Below are 26605 nucleotides of genomic sequence, written 5' to 3'. Positions count from 1 at the left end.
AAGGTGTGATGTGTGAAATATAGGTATGGTCCTATTTCACTTTTTGCCTCTAAGCTAATGGATGGAGTAGTTGGCTAAAGAAAAAAAAGAAATAAGACCAGAGTAGGCACACAGGCACTTTGCCATTTTTAATTATATATGGTTTGCATTCCTGTCAAAATAACCCCACTGTGCTTTCCTTGTAAGAGTATATACGCTGGTCACTATTTACGGATCTGGAGCTCCATTTCATTTAGTTGGAGGCTGGGCAGCCAATCCTAGACCTAAACCGAAGTAGCTGAGCTCTGAGAGCTGAAAGTACCCCCATCAGGTATTTTCAGCCTTTCTTCCATCTAAACCATAAATAAAACCTTGTTCATTTCAGAGTCACAGGGTGCAGGCTGCATGTCACAGCTGTCGGAATAGCCGTGTCTCTTTTGTAAGGCTTTTAGTGTAGGTGTAGTGTTTATCCCACCGGTCACGCTGAGGCAGCCACCATGGGGCCTCAGCCCTCCTCTCTGAGTGTTGGCTGAGTTTGCCCACGCTCTGCTCTCCACTGTGTGTTGTCTGCCTCACCAAGTACCCAAGTTGTCAACTATCTTCACAGGAAACATACAAGAGGAGGGGTGCCAAGAGGAGCCGTAATTCTCTCTAAATTACAGACCAAGCATGACCCTCACTCATTTATTTTTTTCTAGCTCTTCTGGAAATTAGGAGGTAGGATTGTCACCTGGCTGCTGGATGATGAGTGCAGACACAGGCAAAGCAGAAAGACAATAAACATCCTTAAGGGTAATAACTTGGTTTAAGTAAAATTTCACTATCCCTTGAGAGCTGCCAATAAAAAGATAAGATCTCAAATTGGTCTCCTTGTCTTAGTTGAGAGGTGATTGATATTCTGTCAGAACAGAAGACATCTCTAATAAGCTAAACCTAAACCTGTGGATCTGAATGAAGTGAAAATAAATCCTTTGCTCAGTGATTCCATTTTCAAATCTGCAATGTAGAGCACATTGTAGAGTACAGTCAGTTGTTTGAGATGAGCTATCTCAATTTGTCTGCACTAACTAAATTAAAAAGAAAATGCAAATGGGACTCCCACATTAGCTCAGGGCTTTGGTTCTGTGTCCTAACCTGGTCCCACTCAGTGCTCCACCTAGTGATTATGCAAATGATTCTTCAGCATTAGTTTGCTTTTTGCAGTTCTTTGGGATACATTCCTATCCCCTCTTCCTAGTCTGATTTGACCTAGCCTTGCAATTTAATTTGCCCCCACACGATTGTGGCAGCCACTACTTTAATATTCTGTGACACTTTGACATCATTGTAAAATAGTATCAATGGAAAAAACTAAAATTTTTAAAGCTAAAACTCCAGGCAAGTTTATTTATGGTGTTATGACATTAAAGAAGACAAATTCATTCAGACCGCTGGTCAGACATAACAGGACATGAGAAGGCATCAACTAGACCTTAACTCAGGGTCAGGGTCGAGTGGGGTGTGCGTGTGTGTCTGCTTGTGTGTGTGTTTGTGTGTGTGTGTGTGTGTGTGTGTGTGTTTGGGGGTTGTTATTCCCTGCTATCACAGGGCATGAGAGGTGGAATACATTCTATCACAGGGCTAACACAGAGAGACAACCATTCTCACCTGTGTGCAATTTAGAATCGCCTATTAACTTAGCATGCATGTCTTTGGACTATGAGAGGATACCTGGAGAGGCATGTTCTCAACTCCATCTTGAATCTTGAATCTGGAATTCAAGTGATTTCTTCAGTCTTAAAGGTCAATGTTAGGTATTTGACCATGATCAGCTAACTTACTTCAGACACTTTATTTGTAATGTTTGATCATTTTCTCTCTTTGTCTTTTCTTTCTGTATTTTTGGCCGTAAACCGTGGTGATAACAGAGAACAGACATATTAATGCCGTGCCACATTCATCCACTTCGTTTCGATGCCTATCAAAGATTCAGCACTCCATCTGTTTGCATGTTGCTTGGTGGACAGTAAAGGTTATGCAAGTAGAGCTTTTAAAAGGGAGCAAACATCTCTGAGTGCACCTTCCTATACCTCCCATATAACCTTATCATTGGTGAAGTAGCTGTAGATGTCATACCCACTGCTTAGCCAGTAAGATAGATCTCCCGCACTTCACTGACAGCAGATATTCCATTATATCAACCAGCAGTCACCGTCTCTTCCTCTGAATTATTACCAGCCCTGTCACTTGCCTCAGCACCAAATTGGCTTAGCCAGTAAATGAAGGATTTGAATAATACAGTTCACCTTTTTTTTTCTCCACTCTCACTGCCTGGACTTCATTTACTGACAATATAATCTTTTCATTTTCAGCATTTTGTTTTTAGATAAACAAATCATTTCCTGTCCAGTCAAATGCAAAACAAGTCCAACTGCCTGATAGTGAAAGTGCCATTGATTTAATTTAATATAAATTATGCTTTTTAACTTTAACAAATGTTTCATCTCAAGCACAGTAGAGTTGAAAACAGTAACAAGAATGATATCACTGTATTTCCTCAAATGTTAAAATTTCAGGGGCAGTTGTATTTTTGAAAGATCCAGTAGTAGGTTTGCATTGTTGCATATTATTAAATACTATTATTTCATATGAATATCATTGCTTTTTAAATACTTTAGATTTTACATATTAAAATTGAAAACTGTATATGCTGAAGTCAAAAATGTACTTGTTGGTGCATACACTCACTAGCCACTTGATTAGGTACACCTTAGAAATAGCTAGAAGGACCCTTTTCCCTTCAGAACTACCTTATTTGTACATTTTTTGTGCCATAGATATAATTATATGTAATCATGTAATGTCATTTATTTCCCACACCACCATGACCACTAGCCTGGGTGGATGCATACTTTCATATCGTTCAAATTCTGACCCTGCCACCTGTCACATCAGAAATTGAGACTCTTCACACCAGGCAACATTTTTTCCAGTTTTGGTAAACTGTAGCCTCTGTTTCCTCTTCGGAACTGCCAGAAGAGGCACTCCATATGCTCTTCTGCTGCTGTTGCCCATCTGCCTCAAAATTTGACGTGTTGTGTGTTTAAACATGCTTTTCTGCATACCTTGGTTGTAACAAGTGGTTATATAAATTACTGATGTGTTCTAGCAGCTCAAAGCAGTCTGGCCATTCTCCTCTGATGCCAACAAGGCATTTTCACCCAGAGACCTGCCTCTCACTTGGTATTTTCTGTTTTTTTGAATTATTCTTTGTAAACCCTAGAGATTTACAGGAAAGTCCGAGGAAATCAGCATTTTCAAGTACTCGCGTCAACAACGTCACAATCATGCAGCATTCAAATTCACTGAAATCACCTACCTCCTCCATTATGATGTTCAGTTTGAACTTAAGCATGTCGTCTCGACTGTGTTTACATGCCTGAATAACTTGAGGTGCTGCTGTTGTTTGGGCCGATTAGATATTCCAATTAACAAGTAGCATAACAGGCATACCCAATGATTTGATCAAAGAATGTGTATTGCAATATTCAGTTTAATTAACTGGACAGTGATAGAACAGAAGCAGAATAAGTGCCAGTAGTAAAATAATGTAATAAAATGTAGGATATATAGACTGTTATACAGAGCATAATTCATTGTTGTGCTTCCTTGTTTTGAAAAACCAGTCAACCTGAATATACAGTAATGTGCATTATCAGCCTAAAAACCTGTGAACCTGAAAATGCAGTCAAGTCATAAGTATTACAACAAAAAGAGCTCAATATTTTCAATAAACCTATTGCCAGTTTTGATTATATCTAAAGTCTGTTGCACGCAGTATGCATTTCTACTGAAACATATAAGAAAGGGAGACACTCAAACTCTGGCAGCCTTTATGTCAATAAATTCAATGCTGGTCTGACATGTTGCCATTTGGCTTTGAAATGAGAAACAGACTACCTAATACATACTTACAATCCATTGTAAATGATTAATGTGTGATGAACAAAGACAGATTCGTCCACTGGGAATCAAAGCTTATACAAGGTTGACATGAAAGCATTCATGCCCTCTAGGTAAATTCAACTGGGAAGGTTATGACATCCCATCAAGCCCACACTATTTGCTGCACTTGAGTCTTCATGTTGTCGCTGAAATAAACACAACAAAGAGAAATCATAAAGACTTCATATAAAAACCATTGACTGAGGCATTTCTGATGTACCCTAAGAATTTCTTTGCACGTAAGGCTTCAGAATTGAAGCAGAAACATTAGCATTTGGCAGCGTTCACTTTACCTCCTCAAAAGAAGAATAAGACCTTTGGCTTCATCCTGCTCTTCTTTATTCTGCCAGCTGCTGTTCCTGATATCTTTAAACCTTTATTTTTCAATTTAGCGTGGTGCGCAGTGGCAGCACAGGCTCAAAGGCTACAGCGTCTATATGGGGTCACATATCAGGCGCTCCTCAGGGTTGTGAAGATATTAGGGAGCATGATACAGTGTGTCTGTCATTCTCAGAGCTGCAGCTGCAGTGCTCTGACTTCCTGGGCCAGGCTGTCCATCTCCACATTTCACAGCTCCAACGTGACTGCTGCAATGAGACAAGGAATTGCAGCGTCTGTGCCAAGTCCTAACACAACCACTTGCTCCCTCTCAGAGAAGAGCATCTGCATCCTGGCTGCCACTTCCCGACTTGCTCGGGTCATCCCCCAGACTACGTCATTACAGAGGACATCAGGCTGCACTCTCCATAAATTAAATCTGGGACTGCATTTACACAGGGAGAGACAATCTGGGTTTAACCCTTGATGTACAGATGATGTTTTTCCGTAGCTTTTCTAAGCAGGAAAATGTTACGCTTTCAGCTCTTTCTGCAGTTATTTCTTGTGAATGCCATCCTGTATCATATTGTGTGGACACATATCCATATGGTTTGGATTGTGTTGTGAAGGTTTTTATATTCAATAATCTATCAATGATATGTATTGATTTACTATCACAGGAGCTGAGGCCTGACTTCTTCACTGAAGTATGGGGTACTTCAATAGATTTCTTAGCTCCTCCTTCTGCTGCCTTCTTATTATTAAAACTCTGAAATTCACAGACCTTCTACCAATCCCAGTGGGGTATTTTTCACTACTCTAAGGGAGCTCCTTAATGGTTTTCATTTGGATTAGTGTGCCTGACTATTGACACGGGCCACGCCTGTAATCCCATGAATTTCAGAGGACATAGAGACCGAAAACACAACAGGCAAAGGTGGATATTATTTGTTGTTACCAGGGGGAGTGTATTATACCTACCCAATAGCCTCACCCATAGCCGTATTCCCCGGATGCAAATTTTTAAAAGTATATTCACCAAGTATTATTAAATAGTCATGCTAATAACTTCCTTTGATTATTAAACTCCCACGCCTGCTGTTTGGAGCAGTGGACCTTTATGTGAGGAAGAAAATGGTCTCCCTTCAAGCAGTACCAAATTAAACATACCCCTAACCAGACTGTGAAATTGAGCAATTCAAAATCATTTCCAGCGCGTTGGTGCAGCCCATACTCAGAGGAAAAAAGTTTTCTCATAGATAGGACTGCCCAAGCTCTAAAGCCCAGGTGACGTAACTGACACTTTCCCCCCCGACTGTCTTCATTAAGTCGAACCGATTCAGTTTTTACTTCACTTCAGTTTCCACTTCAGCCGCAGGAGTTGCCGTAAAACCCTCCAGGCATCCGTGTTGAACCGGCCACCATTTATAGCCTCGCGGTGACAGGCAATCTTATTATGAGATTTAAACTTTACCTCGGCTAGATTGGAGGATCAACACGCGCTCCTGTCGCAGTTATTCTCCGCCGTTTCCCAACTGATAACACACCTACTCTGCCTACCTACACGGCTCCTTTTATTGTGGTTAAACGCTGGTGTCAGCTCTCGGTGTAATAGAGAGAGAAAAAAGAGAGAGGGAAAAAAAAAAGCCAAGCCAGGCTCCGGGTCTCTTCAGCATACATAAAGGCGAGCAATGAGAGGAGCTCAGCCTTGAATTAAATCACTCTCCGCTAAATGGATCTTTGAGACTCACCCTTGGCGCAGGCAGCTGCTGCTTTGCGCGTCTTTAAACCGAAACAGAAATCTGGATTTTTCTTTTGTTATTTTCATTTTTGTACTATCTGCCAGAAACATCTCCCGTCTCTTTGAATATGTCTTGTGTTCGCGGTGAGATACAGTAAGCAGACAGCTTTGTATCGGGAAGAGGCTCTTGCTCTGCGATCGTTAAGCAGGTAAGCTGTTACACTGTTACACTGTTGCCCGATTTTGCACTTTAATTTCGCAGACTTTACAGAGCTCGCATTGCACTTGACACTTGTGTTTTCTATTAAGGAGCAGTGGTTTTAGTATTTGAGTTTTGTTCAGCTGTTGTGCACATGCCATGCAGATAACATAACTCATATTACTAAGTGAATACAGAGCTTTCGAAATGTACCGTTTAACTTGGAAAACAGCACGCTACCGCCGCAGCATTTTGCATTTGCTTCTTTAAGATCTTAGCACATTGACGGGCACTGAAACGGGACATGGGGGCACTTTTTGGTCTGGGCTGCGATTCGTGTTACGAATTACGGCAGCTGCATTAAGTTCCTTGTTTTCCTTCCTCTTCTTCTTCTCCTCTTTTGTAAGTTATTTTCTTCATTAACTAAAAAAAAAACGCAACCCACGCGCGCATTTGCTCTGCAAGCATTCAGTCTGCTACAGCTCCAGTCAAAGTGAAGTGGATACTTTGCAACTGTAAACCACCAGTAATACTGTCCGCTGGAGATGTCGCTTCAGCACCACGGACAGTTCCTCCACGACTCTACATAACCACTTTATTTTACACAAAGATACTGCTGTTACTTGACTTTGCACCCTGCTGTAGAGAGGGCTAGCTGTTGCTTTGTCAAATGAACACATTAAGCAAACACATACAGTGCGCATAGAACACACACACACACACACACACACACACACACACACACACACACACACACGCGCGCGCACACGCACGCGCACGCACGCACGCACGCACGCACACACACACACACACATACACATACACACACACACATGTGCTCTCGACTGCACCTCTTCTGCTTCCTACATCTCCAGGCCAACACACCCTACACAAAAGTGACAAAATGACATCTAGTCTCAGTAATGTACACGTACAATTCACAAGCCACTATTAAGGGAGGTCATGACATGGTTAAGGCAACTTAAAAGCCCAATCTTAAATGATTAGTGCATTGCATGACCTGAACATACAGTACTATGTTGTTATTACACAGTCTGGTCCTTAGTGTAGCCCTGTTCAGTCTCACACAGATTAGCTGAGGATTTTGCTGCGTCTCTGCCATCTGTCTGGGAAATGCAATCTATATACTGCATTCTAGACGTGTTTATTTATTTGAATTGCCCAAGGCTTCATAGGGATTGATTTCTCTCTTTTTTAATTCAGCAAAGACCTAATTTTCAAATAAATTCAGCCAGCTCTGAAGTGGTTTGCACAAATAAGCATCTGTAGTCTGCGGAATAGTGGTTTGAAAATGCAGAAACAATGCCAGGTTTAATATAAACTACGCCTGCGGTCACACAACGACCAAAGAAATTAGAAGCTATAGATATGATTCTGTGGTTTTCCACTGTGCACGTAGGTGTAGGAATGCTGTATCATTCCTCTGCTGGTTAAATAAGGTGCTACAGTCCTAGTGGTATTTAGAGCCTGGGAAGCATTTAAGATATTAAGCTTAAACAATCTGTCCAATTCCACCAAAACTGCGGGCAATGTATTGATTGTCAATGCTCGCTCTCATTCCAATAATTTCATTAAGATGATCAGACCCAGCTTTAACCCTTATCATCAGTGTGAACAAGTGTCTTACTTCTTGAAGATTTTTTTATGGCAGGAGTTAGGAGTGTTTCAAAACATCTTAGTTTTGCTGCTGTTGCTAAAGCTATCTCTCGCATTAGCCTTCATATCTCTCTTTTCCTGTCCCCGTCTCCCTTATCTTGATTATGCAGCTGTATGATTGAGTCAGCTATTTTGTATGCAAGTTGCCTTAGCTTGGTTCTTTTTGGAGGAGAGAGAAAGAGAGAGATCGTGCTGAGGATACTGAGAGAGAATTACAGCTTCTCATGGCGATGAGGAGTAGAAAAGACGAGGCTGCCCTGTTCGATAAATTGCTGTTTGAGAGAAAGACAGATATCCTAGGGGGACAGTGGTTTTGGAAATGTGACCAACCTTTCTAAATGGAAATGGCAGTGCGCATTAGTTTTCCACAGCTCTGTACTGTAGACAGCATGAACTAGGCATCCAAAAGTCTTGGTTACCAAGATACAAAACAATTTCATTCATCTGAGAAAGACTGTGAAACCAGCAAGCACTGTACCCTGAATGCACACATAGGGATAGGAGACAAATCTATGGAAAACTCTGAACCCTTGACCTCTGCAGTAAAAGGATCCAGTGCCTTTATTATAACGTCGGGGGCATGCTGCTGGCATGGTAAGATGAAACATTTCTTTCATAGCCCTATTCACAAAGTTCAAGGGGTTACTGAGTGGTTTAATGAGTATAAATAATGAATCATGTATTATTGTCGACACATTCACGAATTTAGTTCCCATCTATACACCCACAGAAGATTTTGGATGGACACGTCAGACGGTGCTCCCATTAACATTATTAAAAGACCAAATGAGGGGATGCTTTTTGAAAGAATGATGTTTGCTTCCACTAGTAGAGTTGTAGCGAGTCAGAGAGTCAGTGCCAAGGTGCACCGGAGCCCTTTTTGCTTTACATGTTGACACAACACCCTACTAAAACAGTGTATTCTTTCCTATAATTTGTTCCCTTCTGTAAATACAGTAGTAGTAGCATCATAGACAATTGTACAATAAGAAGCGTTTTTAAAAAGTCATTTTTTTCTGCTATAATCTCAGAAAATTCTTAGCAATTTGAAACTTTTACAGTATATCATTGGCAGTTATGGCTTCTTGCATGTTCTGATACTTTCTATGGCAATTTAGGGGCTAAAAGGACATAAAATGTTCTTTTCCCCCTTCCTTTATTGCTGATCCTACTTATGGTATTAAACTGGCAATATGTCTGTCCCCTGTCTATATGTCTCAGCTTTAAAGCCAAATAGTGCAATTTCCAAAGAGAAAGATAGAGAAAAACTGCAAAACGTTTCATGTGCTGTGCATTTTTTTTTTCTTTTCACACTGACGTCATGTTCTGAAAAAGTTACCCAGGCTTTGCCAACTGTATGTTCAGGCAGCGATGCTCTGGTTGTATGGTTAACAATGTGTAAAGTGTAATCAAAGGGGCCAGGCAGGGTTTGTAGACAAAGCTGTGAAACATATGGTTCAACAGCATGGCACATTTCAGTTCCACGGCTCTCCACAACCGTTAGGCTCAAACTGAAACTTCCTGTGCTGTGAATAGTGTTTGCCATTTTTACAAGAGCTGTTGTACCACCTCAATCTGCAGTATCCCATGTGACACTCATGTGGGCTTGTTTTCCTCTGTGGTGAAGAATGGCAGGATCATGAAATTAGTCACAGAGGGAAGACAAACGAAAGGAAGACAAAAACTGTGTTCAAAGTAATGAACAGGTAAAACCCCACATGCACAGTACAGTCATACTGGATCTAAAAAACAATTTCTGCTTTTTTACCTCTGATACTGTTATATTACAGAATTATTTTTCAGTGTTATTAGCCATTTATATGATAGATAGATAGATAGATAGATAGATAGATAGATAGATAGATAGATAGATAGATAGATAGATAGATAGATAGATAGATAGATAGATAGATAGATAGATAGATAGATAGATAGATAGATAGATAGATAGATAGATAGATATTTTTTCCAGTGGCAAAACTTTTGAAAGGTTGTTGACGGTGAAGGACAAGACCATAAATGACACTGTCAGAGCTATGCCTTAGGACAACAGACATTGGGAAAGGTTGGCAATTGGTTGAGGATTTCTCAATGTCTAACGAAGGCTGTAACAAGCAGATAAGGTTGAAAATACAGAAAAAAACAACCCCTGAACAAACAAACAAACAAACAAAAAAAACTGCTGTACCTTCAAATGCAGCTGCCCTTGGGCACCTTTTATTTAGCCAATGCAAAATAAGGGTGCACCTTTGTGGAGACAGTATCTTCTAGAAGACAAAACCATTAGCAAACTTCACCTTGAATCAGCACCTCATGAGTCATTAACTGCACATTCACAGAGCCGTGGCCCAGTCTCATCTCCGGAAAGAATGTATTTGAGTTTACTCAGGGGACGCTACTGAAAGTGGCAGCAATGGCCCTTTGGATTCCAGGCATGTTTCAAGGGAAAAAAAATATGGCAGGTTTAACCATTATCTCTCCTATCTCTTCAACCTTTTATTTTCTTATATGCTGATTACAGTTTAGCAGGAAATGAGATGACTGCCATTTATGGGGATTTTTACATATTCCCTGAAAAACTGATCAGCCCACGGCGCTACGGATATGTAAATGAAAAGACAGCTGCATACAAGCAAGTAGGAATCAGTTACTGTACCACTGATAGATTGTGGGGATCAACCCAAAGATGTAGGGATTCACTTGAGGGTGTGAATGAGTTATAATTAATTTAGGCGTGCACTAAAATTAATCCATCAGAGAATGCCAGAAACATTTCTGTGTAGTTTCCTCAACCACCTGCTGGCTGCCTTATGATAGACAAAACCTTTAGTAAACAAGGATCCTGAAATGGCAGAGTGAGGCAAATTGAACATTGCTGTTCACTTTCTGTCTTCTATGCAAAAGAATTAGATTCTAGAATGCAAAACAACGCATATCTGCAGGCAACTCCACTGCTTGAATATCCTGCACATGAGAGCCCATTAAAAGCGGCATGTCTGTTTCATTTCTAAATTGCAGGATTTCGTATTTCAGAGGACTGATCACTGTCAATTAATGCTTTTTCTAACACCTTGTGACCTTTTACGTTGTAGATAAAGTGCAGGGAGACAGGTTGAGAAATGTTCCACTAAAGTAGAATTTGTAGACACATTGTACACAGACATAGAGGTATCTATATATATGATTGGCTGCTGTATCTCAGTGAGGTATGCTACATATTTCCTCTGTGCATTGTGTGCAACACAGCACAAACAAAGAGATTATACATGGCATAAAAATAACTTTATTAATGAAACAGTATGTTTTTCTTACTTTTAGACAAAAGGCACATGACAGCACAATAATATATACTTTATAGATTTGCTTAGCTATATTTATTTAAAAAAAGAGTGGTAAAGGTAGCTTTGTTTCTCCATTTCTTGATAATTCAATTTGTCCTAATGCCAGGAAAGATTGAAAACAAAATATGATCTTGTTACTTTGCAAAAAGGCTTTTGTTTTTGTAATATAGTCTGGCAAAGAGTTGATAAATAAATAGGTGAATCTGATAGCTAGACAGTTTAGTGCATATCAAAAACAAGACAAGGATGATATATTGCAGCTTAATGATGGAAAGGATGAATCATAGCGCTGTTATTTGTACAAACCAGCTGCAGATGCACTTGTTTAAACATGTGCTGCTCTTACCTGCTCAGTCAAAGCAAGCTAATATGAATAAAATACCAAAGTTCATCAGACTGGGTGTAAATGTACCACCAGGTGTGAATTAACAATGGTGACATAATGACATATTTTCCTTTATGGAAGCTGAACACCTTCAGTTGAAATGCTGTTGCAAAGTACAAGATGAATTAGAGTTTAAAAACATCTTAAGAATCATTAAAATGACCGATACTTCATTCACTGGCCATTATTTTAATGACAGACCAAAAAAGGTCCTTGTACGCTACTCCATTACACAGAAAGAGGCATATATGTACAAAGCACACAAACATAATCTCTGTCACTGGGAAGTCAGGACACCAGTCACATTAATTGCTTCCTTGGGGAAATATAAAAAGCAAGGAGCTGCTCTGTAAAATCTAAGACTTTCTAAGACCACCAAATAAGAAAATATATTTAAGGTTGTGTGCAGTCAGTCAATTGAAGCCATTTATACTGCAGACTTGATTTCCTGTGATCTGCTTCAAGCCATACAACTTCTGTTTAGATAATTAAGTTCGATTTCTGTGCAGTTGCAAATAGTGCTCAAAGACGCCTCTGATTAGATCAGTGATTGGTAATGCAGCATGATTAGGCAGTTTGCAGTTTCCTATCAATTATGAAATTTAAACCAACACGCCTTTAAAGACGACAGATGCTCAGTGAATAAAGCCACTCCCACATGCTAACATGAAAGCAAATGCTGTTTATCAAAAAGTGAGGGAATTCTTAAAAGTTTAATGGGTGCCAAAAGTCACATCATGATAATCAAAACATGGCCCTCCTCTCGATGAATGCTAAGCAACTCTGGTCTGAGCTTGTAAACAGCTTAAGTAGTACACTAATGATGCACTTGAGGTAATTAACCTGTTCAATGGCTTCTACGAGCATGAAACGCTAAATGTGTTGTCTCTTTTTTATTTACTTTTTTTTTTTATTGTGGACAGCATTTAAATGTGCGGGCCTGGCTTATAAGTATGTTTTTTTTATTTTTTTTATTTCAACACTTTTTATTAAAACATTTAAGTTACCAGTTTATTCCAGCGTATACTGGTATATAATGTTTATATTTTTCATTTTTTAAATTCTTTGATGATTGAATTACCATATTTTTTCCAACTCAAGCAATGCAGTTAATTCCTAAGAACATTTCTATGTAAATACATAACAGTAAGGACCTCCTCATGCAGAATATGATAGCAAGGAAATTAAGGTGGGAACAGTCATTTATAAGTGCTTCATTTTATCATAATAAAATAAAAACAAAACTCTTCTAAAATGAGCCTTTTAATTGTAGGCAGGTCAAAGAGAAAACTGTGCCTCCTTTACAGTTTCTGCAAACTATTTCAAACCTTCAGAAAAGTAATGTAAAACGAGAACAGAGTTAAAAATAACACACGCAATTATGCTCCAACTGTCCTTCACATTTCAAAAACAAACTGTGAAGGACCTGCGCTGCTCATAATGTTGTATAGTGTCTCCACTTTTTAACTGAAAGCACCAGTGGTCAAGTTGTTTTCCCTCTGTACCCCCAATTGGCCCTGGCCAGCTGAACAAACATTTCTGTAAGTGAACAATTATCTGAAGTGAAGCCTAGAAGACAAGGAGCAATCAGGTGATCAGACTCATCTACACTTTGATGTTGTGTGAAGGTCATTCCTTATTCTTTCTCCAGCACTACAGCCAAACACACTGGCTGTAGTAGAAATGTCTGATGGATGATTTGAGCAAGTCAATTGCTTCCCATTGAGCCAACCCAGTAAAAGCCATGCTGGGGACATATTGCAATTCTTGTGAGTGCTTGATGAGTGATGGGCAACCCCCACAAACATCCAGCTGGCCCAGATAACAAGGTTATCTTGGTCACGATCAAACAGTGTTATAGGAATTCAAGGACTGTGACTGAACTTCTGACCTGCTAAAATTATTTCTAGTTATTTGGATAACTATTCATACCACTTCCCTTAAAAGGTCACCTGAAGGTGAAACGTTAATATAAACAAAACAGGAAGCACATCATTTGAGTCACCTATGGCAACCGGCATTCCTTAAAGGTTTACTGCAAACTAACAAGCACAATTCTCTGTCGTTTAAGAGCGTAGGGCAGATGGACCTCAAACTGATATTATATACACTTTAGAGAAAAATGTATCTTTTCCTTGTCAGCCTCTCTCTACAAGACAAATCTAAAAGACATTTGTTTTCTTCTTTCATTTTAGAACAAATAAGCTTTTATTGCACTTGCAGTAATAGAAATACTGAGTTAACTCAAGTAATATTATGGTCACTTCAGTGTAGTTTCCTCTGCTCAGCCAAGCAAGCAGTGAAACAGGCACTTGTACACACTGATGGAAGAAACAGAGCAACCACATGTAAGAGCAAAGATGAATAATAATTATGATTAGATAAATAAAATTAGGGAATCAGGTAATTAAATGAAGAACCCCTAGAATGGAGATTTAATTGGAGGGGGTCTAACTAACAGTGCAGTCGCTTTAAGGTATTGCATTTGCTTAATCGAAGCGAATCATCAGATAAACAACTATGAAATACGCATATATATAAAAACATTAATGTTCTTTATGTTTTCTTAAAGTTACGATTTTCAACACCACTGCATTTACGTAACAATTGTGGTTACTTTATTTTGCATGGACAATTTACAGTGAATTTAAATACACCCGTATGTAGCTCTACCTTATTGAGCTACTAGATGCCATAAAAGCGTCATTAAAAATTAATGTATCAGTAGTTCTCATTTAGCTGGGTGCTGCTAATTTACTTAAGTAAAGGATCTGAACATTCACCTCTCGAGTGTTTTCCTGCAGATATACTATGAGAGATACACTGTGGCTTCCAAATTTAATTCTCATTCATAATGAAGAATAATTTCACAAAGTGATTGCAAGTGACAATTTCCACTTCCTGCCATAACAGGCTCTTGACTCAGTGTGCGGCTGTTGTAACAGAAGGCTTTTTATCTCAAAACAATCCCAGCATCTGTTTTTCTATTAAAATTCTGTATTCTTGCCTTTTCAAAGGTGGTAGAAAAAGAAAACTTGAACTTCTTTCTTTTTATTTTCAGGACATTTAACAGACACTTAACAAAGTACTATCTAAAAAAAAAAAAAAAACATTGTTTAAGAGAAGCTGAGGTATTCACAAACCATCAGTCCCTAACTTTAGTTCCAAGGGACCAGTTAGTTTTCAGTATCACAAAGGATCTACAAAGATTAACTGCACCAAATGATAAGATGGCTGCTTTAAAGACCAGCTGGGAAGAGCAGGTTTTAAATAAAAGGGCCACTGACTCATCAATAATTTCATCAACCATATGTCTAGCTTTTGCAATCTGTGAGTGACCTTGTTGGCTGTAATGTAGAGATCAAAGGTCAGTTCATGAGAAAAATAATTAAGAAAAATGTCTTTGATAGCTACTGATATGCAAAGTGTGCAATATCCCAGATTTCCTCAGATACAGCTACACCTATCTGTACTTAAACACCTTTAAGCACTTTTGTCTTGTGCATACCATTCATGCTGCAGGCTTGGAAATAGTTTTGCTCACCTGAGCATGCCCTGTCATGATTCAAGAGTGTGATATGTTCCAAACAAGCTGTGCAATGTCACGGATCGCTTGGCTCCCTATTAGATCATACAGTAATTCTTGACAGTCTTGAATAGAGTTAGTTCATTTTTAAACTGTAATCCTGTATAAATCTACAGATTGTCACAGAGAAAGTGAAGATAGGACACCGTTACCATAGAAACTGATTCCAAACTTGGAGCAAACATACTAGCATCTACTTATAAAAATGTGCCAGTATTCACACCATTAGCAGGCCACAGTGTACCATAACACTCATACTGGAGAGCATCGCCGCATACTTGACTTACTGTTCATTGACACTATCATAAGGCTTTAATGTAATGCAAATTATACAAAGAGCCTGATTTCTACACAGTCATCTCAGTGAAGTCTTGAATAGGCCTTGGTGTAAGTGCTCTAAACAATGACTTCCATAAAGGACCTCAAAACATCTAACATTTTAAATTAATTAAGGCTCATACAGTAAAGAATTCCATTTAATCACTTATGTTGTTATCTTTATGGCTAATCAAACAATGCAGTTGCTATGCTTTACAGAGTAGGTTGATTGCAAAGCAACAAATAAAGGCAGAACAGTGGGCTAACTGAACCAAGCCACATCAACGGACCAAAAAAAAAAAGAAAGAAAAAGAATCTCTATATTCAGTGTGCCCAGAGCAATGAAGTCAGTGTTGTACTGTGCCAAGATTTTAGAGTGCTGTTACCAAATACTACAGATCATGATTCAGATAGGATGCAAGATCTTTCTTGGCAGCTTCCTTGCTGCTTACAGCAGCAAATCAGAAACATATCAATATTTACCTGGATAACTGCCATGCTCAGAACTTAATTCTCTGAACAACAGCCAGATGAACAACATCTTGTGAATATAAGTTATTTCTCTCAACAGCTATGATATCACAGACAAATACCTTGGTAGCATGAACATTTTTGCAAACATACTTTTTTAATGATTATTATCTAGGTCGACAGCTGGCAAGAAAAGTGGTCCATCCCCAGCTGCAGAGCATCAATCTGACGCTCCACCTGTTGTCTTCTCACTCACGCCCTCCATTGCTCATTAAACAGTGCTGCCTTTCAGGCCGAATCAGCTCAGACTGGTGATCACCCACTGTGAGACTAGAACACAGAGAGAGAAAGGATCTGGGTGCCAGATTGTCAGACCTGTGAGGTGTTATTCCTCAAATAAATATGGAGATTATGTGTAAAGCCTGTGTGCCAATTATGCTTTCCCACTTCTTTAGCAAGATCATTTGGAATCTGTGTAAAGTTATGCACAATGATTAAAATGCACAGTTAGGGTCTATAGAGCATGACTGCAGGACATGCTGTTAAAATGAGCCTTTAGTCAACAGCAGGTGACATTAACAGACTGTGTTTCTGTACAGCTTCTGTTGGTGTCTCAACAAGCCAATTCACTGGGGCAGTGAGTGTTTTGTATGACTGTCCTTTGTAGTAGGCTTGCATAATGTGAGCAGGGCTTCACCATTAAGGTGCTTCTCCATATGCAAACTTTAAAAAGATCCGGATTGAGCCCAAGCTCTGGGTTTAGGTCAGTCTGTCGACGTGGATCACGTGAAGGAGCTGGGCAGTCAACTTAACTGACCCTGCAAAATCTTTTCCTGTGTGGTAGGACACTGAACAATCAAGGGATTTTACCACATATTTGGGCATTGCTTATTCAAAAGTGTGTCATGTTTTTCTACCATTGCAGCCCTGAGACATGGTTAGTGGCGTGCCTAGGGTTAGCTTTCCAAAAATGTATAACTGACATATTTACCAAAGTCACAAAAATTTTATTTAAGTTTAAGTTCTGTTCTCCATGTTCATATGTGGACTCAAAAACCCGATTAAATATGAATGAAGAACTGTTATCATATATGTGATTTTTAAAAATTAAATAGCACTAACAATTTCAACCAACTGGACTTTCAATCGGTATCTTTTGATTGTTCTCATTTTAAAAAGTGACTTTATTGAATGTTTAGACTAGCCATTAACAAACAATCTTTTAACTTGTGCTAAGTTGGCTGGAGATAAAAATAGACCAGATTCTGTTCTGAAAAATACAGCTAATGCAGATGTGCTTTAACACTGCATTCTTCCCTGTGGCCAGCAGGGGGAGACTGTAGTTGTAAAAAGAAATATAAATACTATGGAAAAATTACCTTTTGGTCACTTGACTTAAAACCTTAGTATACCTTCCTGATGAATTTGTAACCTCAATTGTTAGTTCAATGCCTTAACCAACAGAATATGATGTTACTTTTTTAAAAAGACCTAATTTGGTGTAAATTGCAATCAGTCAGGTTTTTCAGTCAGTTTAACGCTCAGTTGTGACATCTAGCTTCAAGAAAAAGAGGAATAAGAGTGCAATGGGCAAAATGCTGAAGTCAAGGCTTCGAGCAGGACTTCAACATGACTGATATGCCACCCATGACATACCAGTGGTGACTTCAAGATTGCTGTCTATTTCTTACAGTCTATAGTTAAGTGACACTTTAAATAAGAAATCCACTTATCAGCCCAGAGCTTAGACAACATGAGTAGTGGATTCAGATCCACAGTCAAGTCTTTGCACACATCTGCCAAATGCATTTATAGCTGGTAAAATTCAGCAATGCTGATCAAAATCTCAAGCACGCACTGTTGAATACAAATTATTATCATCAGCCATCTTTTGCTCGGTAATTTGCAGCAGATAAATAATAACAGTGGCGTTTGGTGGGTAGCAATTTCAGTAAAGTGATTTCTGCCTTTCCCTAAGATGTTTTCTATTTAAGAATGTTTTCAGCTGACAGACTGAACAAAAAGACCATTTGTGTGTTGTAGAAGCACAGCAGAGAGTGTCGAGACAGTTTAAAGCTTCAACACAACATTTCTACAATTTTGTTTTCAATTTAAAATTAAACTTCACTGCTGCATTGATATGGCGATAACATAGAATGAGCATAAAAAAATGGTGATTTAAATAATTCAAGTTTTTTTGTTGTATTAGACCGAGAGAAAACAGGTATGCTGGGGGGAGAAAGCACTGGGAAGAAACTCCCAAAAATACATCAAATTTGACAACTTTATTAAAACTTGTTAATACTACACATATTAATACATAGATAAGATATGTTCTTCCACACTTTGGGATTTTATTTTGGTAATACTTGCTGGGTAAAACTATGACCTCCTTTTGTTCTTCTTTAAAACTCCGTCAGTGTGCTTAGGATTGTTATTATGTTGGACTATTCCTCTACTGCAGAGCTTGTGGGGCCTCATCTTGTCATTCAGTAGTTTGGTATATCCACAAGCCTTCATGCCATCTACAGTATAAATATAATCTCCTCAGCGCCTTTTGTTCCTTTGCAGTTCATAATCATCCCACTCCCTCCTCTGTCTGCTTCACTGTCCTGGCTAGGTTCATGTCAGCAACTCCAGACTCTATTTAAGCAGAACAAATTGATCCAGATCTTATCTGAACAACGAGTATACCCAATATTCAACTGGCTTTATTATTTAATTATTTTTTGGATTTTGTCCACAAAGGCAAACTTTATACAATGTCAGTTCACCAACTGTCCATTCATTGAGCAAGAGGAGCATTGTCCATTGCTTTAATTTAGGAGGCAGTCATTGTCTCTGGGATTAGAGGTATGACTCATTCCATACCTCTTGATTACTGGTGAAACTTGCAGATCTTTCAATTCCTTCTCCACTTCTTTTTCCACGTGTAGCCTTAATATAGAAAGACACAGCCTATAAGCCCCAAAGTGAAAAACCTACCTTATGTGGACAAAACTTTCTGAAGAGAGCGTAAATATTAGATAGAAACATAGAAAAAAAGTGCTTGTCTGAATCTGTGTATGAATGGGTGAATGAGACATGTTGTGTAAAGCGCTTTACAAAATTTGAGCGTGATACTGTAATAGGATGCCGCTGAAATTTCTTCCCTTCCAAAAGGAATTGGAAGCAATATGATTAAGATTTGGCAATATTTAGGAAAGACACCAACTCAGTTCAGTACAATTCAGTTCCATTTATATAACATCACAGCAACAGTCCCCTCCAGGCACTTTATACTATGAGGTAAAGACCCTACAAATAATTAAACTCACCGTGTAAAGAGTGGGGGTCACTGAGCGCTGGATGCACTGTATATGAAAGGCAGCAATGGTCTACTGACTCAACAACGAGTTCCAAACCTCCTCCGGCATTAACAGCACAGAAACTGTGTGCTGGAGGCTTCATGGCAGAGCATGCCCTGTAGTTGTAATGTGTAGTGGCCCAGTACTTTTTGTCACTATAGTATACATAGTGTTCACAGGTCATTTCATAATTGTACATTACATTTGGTTCAGTGATCACAGGTTTTCTAATCTGCATGTTAGTGGTTGGGGTTAAGAGTGAGGGGTGAGGGAGTGTGCTGGAGGGCAGTTTTCATTTGAAAATGTTTTTATTATCAAGAGGAAATATTGTGCATGTCAACTTTACAAAGGTAATGCAATTCTGAATTATGTGAAATTTAAGCGATATTGTACCAGGGCGTGCACTTCTGTTGTATAATGATTCCCAGATAGCCAATTGAGCTTTAGCTGAATTTTAAAACATGACAATATAGTCCAAAAGTATACAATTCAATTATATCAAATATATATCTCCCTGCTCCATGAAGTCACCACTCTTCAATATCCCCAGAGTGCTGGATGAACTTCAAAAATCAGTCTGAGAACAAAATCTTTCTAGAGTATTCTGTGTGTTTTATTCGAGGACAGGGCTTCCCTTGAGGGTCAGAGTGCCTATTAGCCCTGGGGGTGTGCCTGAACAGACTTCAATCCTATCTGCTGTGGGCACAGTCCCTCTGTCAACTCGTCAGTGTTGTACCTCGAGTGTCTCCTCCAGGGAAGTTTTCAAAGAGGTACATCTGTTATGTCACAGTAATGTCAGTGATAACATGATGATCAGCTTGTAAGTGTTTCTTTTCTTTTTTTATCTTTGCAAATTATCAAAAGGATTTTGTCAGTTCATTTAGATCTACTACATCAAACAGGCCAACTATAATAACCAGTGTAACTGCAACAATGATCAGAGGTCTTAATTTAAATCAATAACAAAATCAACTTTTCAAAATTGTTCACGCATATTTGTAATAACACCATTCATTCTGTGATAAATATACTCCTGGAAGTGTGTGTGAGACAACCCCCAAATTAGCATGTAATGCAAAAATTAGGTTTATTATAATTACATTAATCAGAGCATAAAAGAGGCTGAAATTTTAATTAATTTTAGCCTCGTTTGATAGTCTGTTAAGATATGAGCCAGATTAAAAAAAAAAGTAATCCATTTTGACCAGCGTATAAACTCACATCAGAGGAAGCAGATATGTCCATGAGGAAAAAGTACACACTGTAGTGAGCTCTGTACCTTCTTATTAAGGTTCAGGCTGACGAACTATATCTTTTTCGGTCTAATCTGATTTACACAGCTAAATGCTTATGTCTACAGTAGTGTCACTGTACTTTTAATTAAAAATGCCACATCTTTTATTTTCTATAATTCTTGCTGTTGAAGGATTTTCTGTATTCCCTGTTCGCCATGACCTGATTACAAAGATACACGCTGCATCTGATTCTGACTGGAGACACTGAGCATAGCAACCTAGAGAACAGGTGAAGCAATCACTTCACACTGGCTTGTAATTATCAGAAAAATGTAAATAATCACTTTAATTTACACAGTTATTGCCTAATTAAGATTCTAATACCTTCTTAAGATATTACATAAGCAACAGTGCAATAATGAGAGCTATATACAATGTGTGCACCCCATAGCGAATAGGCCTACGTTGCAGAACAAAGTTCAAAGCATACTTATCTCTTTCCACATTAATTACCGCTCTGCATGTGAAATTAGCTTGAGGGAGTCGTGATGCATAGATCTTTTATGTGGACAATGTTCAAAGCAGGGACGATGCAGCTTCTATACAAAGATCGTAGCATGTACTCATAGTTTAAAAATTAAATAAAATTTGCCTGCATGTACGTCAAAGCTTTTACAGTTTTTGTGGCTGAATGCATCGGTGACTGGAGGCCAAGAAACAGGAGCTGGGTTCTGCAGGCGATCTTGGCTGACGTCCCTGCAGCTCGGACTGCAGCCAGCATTTCAACTCAGGCAGAACCACAAAAGGATGAAGGAACCCCTCATAAAAGAGCCCCATTTTGAACTTTCTGTTTTATTGATCGAGTGTGTTTTCTAAGTTTCCTGTGAAAATGAACTCCCTGACACTAAGTGACTTTGACCTTTTTGTCCCATCTTTCATTAGAAGCTTTTATTTGTTTGTTTTGGTGTTTCTTTTCTTTTCCTAAGGTGCACAAAAGTTTTATCAGAAGTCTATTATAAATTATAACGGATGACAGAGAGTCTAAAAACACAGCAAGCTTAGTTATCTATTGTTTTTATTATCTCTATCAGATATATCAGATATATATACATACATATCTCAGAAGAATTTTTAGTTCTCTTTTGTTGCTTTCTATTTTTCTATATAAAGTCTGCTGTCTGGTTCTGCTGTAACCTGAACTGCCCTGTCATGATTCATTTGCATTTATATGCATCACAAACCATGCAAGCACTAACCACACAGGGCTTCCTGGTGACCCAGTGGTGTAAGACGCATACCATTTAACCAAAATGTCCTCAGTCGGAATCTAGCTGAGGGGTCTTTGTCACATGTCATGTTGGTTCTTTCCCTTTCACTGGTATGTGTCATGGTCTACAGTGAACTGTCAAATAAAGGGAAAACAACACAGAATAATACATCATACTAATTTAACAAGAGATTTAATTTAACATAGAAAAATTATGATGGTGATTTAGATCTTTTTTTTATTATTCTAATTTGAGTCTGCATGTGCAACAAGCACCACTTGCCTCCAGTGTGTCTGATAATCCTACTGTATCCAGTAATTACTCTGTGTCAGGATGTAGATTTACATTTTGTAACTGCCACAGTACATATGAATGAGCTTGACTGCTTATATTAAGATAGACAGCCAGCAATGGATGATATACAGTATTCAGGATGCAGAAAAAACTGTAAAATATGTTCATAAGATAGATTTAACACCTGGATTTTTGCTTTTTCTGCTTTAAAATGAAAAGAGGGATTGCACTATCTGACTGTAAATTATATGCTTTGTTTTTGTGAATAAGTACACATTGTAGTCTGTCGTAATGTTTATTTTTTCATGAGACTTGGAATTTATGCTCATAGTAAAATACAGTATATGCAGCATATTTTATGCTTGGCTCGCACTGTCAGCTCGGTGTTTTGAGTGAATGTCACTGTGCTTGTGTGTGACCCACATTCAAAACAAGACATTGTAGTTTCAGGATTATTCGGTGCCTCAAAGGAAACATTAAAGACTTTGCGAGTACACATTCACAAATATCGTAAAGTCTGCACATTTTCTTTCATCTTCTTTTGCTACTTTAGTGGCCGGGCTTTTGATGACCGCCAGCCGTGTTGGTTTTAGCAATAGACAAGGATGAGAAAACAGGCTCTTGTGCAATTACATAACAAGTCCTCTCGCAAAACTGGAGAGATGCCAATGGCAGCTTTGAGGGACCAGTTAGACATGAGTTCTCTTCTCTTTTTAATGTGCTCTGGATACAAAGCCATGTGTTATCACACTTCCCCTGCTAGCCTACATACACCCTCCTCCGTTTTTTGGCCTCTGGATTTGGTCTTTATATCCTGCAGTATCTGAGATTTTTCAAAACAACAACATTAGTTTAAATGGGTAAGTGGGAGGATTGCTCACCTTTGTATGCTGTTTTTATTGACTCAGACAGTTGAAAAGCACAGAGTGAGAAACTTGGGAGAGGAAGCAAGTGTCACATTATGTATTAGGCAGTTTATGTTGGGAGACTCATTAATACTATGGCAGCATAATATTGTATTGCACTGCTAAATTGGGCAAGATGATAATGCAGAAAGCACCAGATCAGACCAGAACAACGTTTATCAAAGCCAATTAGAAAAGCACAGCAGCTTTCAGATATTCATGTGAATGAATCGGAAAACAATTATATTATCCATCCGTTTTCTTCTGCTTATTCAATTCAGGGTTGAGGGGGCTAATTGAGAATCTCAGTTAACTTAAAATGCATGTCTCTGAAGTGTGGAAGGAAGCTGTGGTATCCAGAGGAAACCCATGAAGCATCCAATCTCCACACACATGAACCCATGACCTTCTTGCTGTGAGGGGACAGTGAGGTGAAAGTGTTGACCACTCCACCTTGCTACCCACAAAAATGATATCAATGTTACCTTAGTAACCTTACATGGTTGGCTGTGATCTTTGTGGAATTTTGCATGTTCTTCTTGTGCCCACTTGCTTTTCCTTCTGCTTGTCTTCCACCGACAGTCCAAAGCAACGCATGTCAGGCTGACTAAAATGCATGTCCCTACCCTGACCGCCCACAACACTGAATTGGATAAGCAGTTAAGAAAATGGAAAGATGAATGAATCAGTCAAGATGCCTTAATTATGATAATTCATTTTCTTTCTTTTTTTTTCTTGCATGACATACACTTGTGATGAATGAGGCTTTTCTGATACAAATTAAATAAGAATTAATCAGATTATGCAAACTCCAAAAAACCAATTTACTTACATGGGGGTAAATGCTGACTCATAGTAGTCTATATATTTAAAAAGAAAAACAACCAAGTATTAACAGAAAACACTTTAATTTGCCAATTTGTCAAAATGTAACATAAACCAATCAATCAATCAATCAATCAATCAATCAATCAAAATAAATATATACACAATATTGCACAAAAGACTTGAGTTTGAAAGAAAATATGCTGCCCATCTTAATTGTTCAGCACCACCTGGACTCTCTTCAGTAATAGTCCTCCAGGCTTCTTGAAGATGCGTTGATGGTGTTTTTTAGTCCAGATCTTGTCTGATTAGGCATACCTCAGCTTTTCTTCCTGTTTCCCATTCTTAAGAATGGCTTCTTGCCAGTGACCCTGAGAAACTGTGTTATCTGCGGTATTTTTAATAGATTCAACTAAAGAAGGAGAAACAAATTTTTCAGAGTAACAAAGGGCCTAAAGTTAGAATTTAAAATTGGCTCTTTCTTTGCTGGTTAAGTGTAGACATAACACTAGTTCATTCCTTGAGAAAAGATGCCTTTGGCAAGAAAAAGGGTAACTGGACTGAAAATGGACAATGACCAGAGAAAAACTTTTAAATGCTATTAGCCTGAGGAACTATTGTTCAAGATCACTTTAAAAATTACAAGATGGCCTGACTCCTGGGAAACAAAATACAAAGAAATGAGGGATAGCTCAAGGCTTTATTTGCCAATTGGCCAATACTGATTCATCCATCACATTCATTCATCCATTCATCTTTGCTGTTGTACGCTCAGCCACCTCCTCCAGTTCTTCTGGGGAGAACACAAAGGTGTTGACAGTCCTTAAGGAGACATAATGTCTTCAGTATGTCCTGGATCTGCCTCGGGGCCTCCTCCTGGCAAGACACCTCACCTGGGAGGTGTCCGGGAGCTACCTAGGCAGATTCTCCAACAATCTCAACTGGTTCCTTCAGTGTGGGGGAGTAGGGGCTCTTCTTTGAGGGCTCCCCAATGACCCCTTTCAGAAAACACATTTCAGAAGAAGGTAATTTCTGCTGCTCAAAACTTGATCTCTGATTTTAAATTCCAAAAGACTTCATTGTGTATTCACCTCCCAAAATCTTAGCATTTCAGTACATTTTATTGTGAAAAAAAATATATATATTGCATAGTTTATGACATATCTGGACAGGAATTGTTGGTGACACTTCAGAGAAGAGAGGAACCGGACACCTGTGCTTGGCAAAAATCCAGAATCCAAAACTTTAATATCAATTTGGAGGTCTTAAAATTGGGGGCATTCAGCAAGGTAAACAAAATAAAGAAGGAACAGCAAAAATGCAAAGTCCAAAAACAGTTTGAAAAGCCAAAAGTATAGGTAGAACCTTACTTCATTAAACAGGATCACACAAGAGCAAAAGATCCAGGAAATGGCCACAAAGGTCATACAAAAAGAAAACAAACCTAGAAATGGCTGTAAAGCTCGACTGCAGCAACTAACAAGACAATCCAGCTCCTGAATGAGGAGCAGCAGGGGGTTATATAGAGAGAGGAGACTGACTGAGTGATTGAATTCAGGTAGCGCACAAAAATGGAGAAAAAATAAGCAAAGCCAGGAATTAAAATGAACCAGGATGCATTACAGTGGTTATTTTAAACATACAGTGGTTATTTTAAACATAAAGCAAACACATAAAGTAACACATAAGTGAATAACAAAACCACGACAAGGAACACCACTAAAAGTCTATATGAAAAAAGAACGACTATCATGATACCACAATAATATGCAGATCTACTAAAAGTTTCTTCTTTTTTTCATCAGTAATTTGATTTGAGACCAATCCTGTTGTCACTAATAGATGGACAAATAACTACCGTGAATTTGACGTTTTGCTTTTTGGTCACATTCATCATCATTAGGTGCCCTGCTAAATTAGGTTTTAACTCTTCTAAAATATCTGTTTATCTGGACATGTATTAGAACTGCCAAGCACTTTGATTGCTTATAGTGTTACAACCAAGGCCACACAAATGCCCTGCCAGTCGTGGAAGCTGTGAGCTCTCCCATGCACTGCTCTGAATTACCTGTCAGCATCGATTACAGAGAGTCTGTGTGGATGGGATCTTGGATTTTCTCTCCCTCAGAATTAAGATAAGCTCCTGCCTGCCTGTTTGAGATGCCCCTTGTTGACCCACCTGTTGAGTGTGATGTGAGATGTGTGTTCCGCCACCGTGGCCATATTATCCTCCAGCCCCACACACATGCACTCACACCAGGCTGGCAGCACTCCCTGTCCTCATCTGTTCATTTCTCCCTATCGCCTATGTTGCTTGTCTCTCCTCTAACCTTTGTTTTCAGTCCTTGTTTTTGTTCTCTCTTCTCTAACCTCTCTTGCTAAGCTATCTGTCTGCTTTTATTCAACCTCATCTCTCTCGCCACACCTCGTTGACAGCAAATTCCAAAGAGAATGCCTCATTTCTGCTGTTATCCAAGCAGAAAAGTGGCATTCTGTTCATTTGCTTTGGGAAATAGGAAATACATAAATTTAAATAGGCCATTTCCCAATAGTTAGAGTTCACAATACCATCTACTATGTATTAAGAATGCAAGAAATGCCTTGATGTTTAAAGTCATACTCTAGGTTTGCCTTTAATGCATAAAATTATCTTTTGCTGACATTAAGTGCAAGGTTAGAATAATAGACTGTACACAAAAGATGGCACTGTGAATGAGAACAGTGCCTTAAAT

At 38.7% G+C, this 26605-nt stretch overlaps 1 protein-coding gene across 1 annotated transcript in view; it reads left to right on the top strand.

Annotated features, from left to right (window-relative positions):
• Window positions 1–5742: 5742 nt before the first annotated feature.
• Window positions 5743–26605, top strand: part of elfn1a (extracellular leucine-rich repeat and fibronectin type III domain containing 1a) — an 82173-nt gene continuing 61310 nt past the window's right edge. Inside the window, exon 1 of the mRNA XM_026164452.2 lies at window positions 5743–6231. The gene's annotated coding sequence lies outside the window, so the exon portion shown is untranslated. The remainder of the gene's footprint in view (window positions 6232–26605) is intronic.

This window comes from Astatotilapia calliptera, chromosome 4 (genome assembly GCF_964374335.1).
Source record: "Astatotilapia calliptera chromosome 4, fAstCal68.1, whole genome shotgun sequence".
In the NCBI taxonomy this organism is placed as follows: domain Eukaryota; kingdom Metazoa; phylum Chordata; class Actinopteri; order Cichliformes; family Cichlidae; genus Astatotilapia; species Astatotilapia calliptera.
This window is presented reverse-complemented; position numbering and strand designations above follow the sequence as displayed.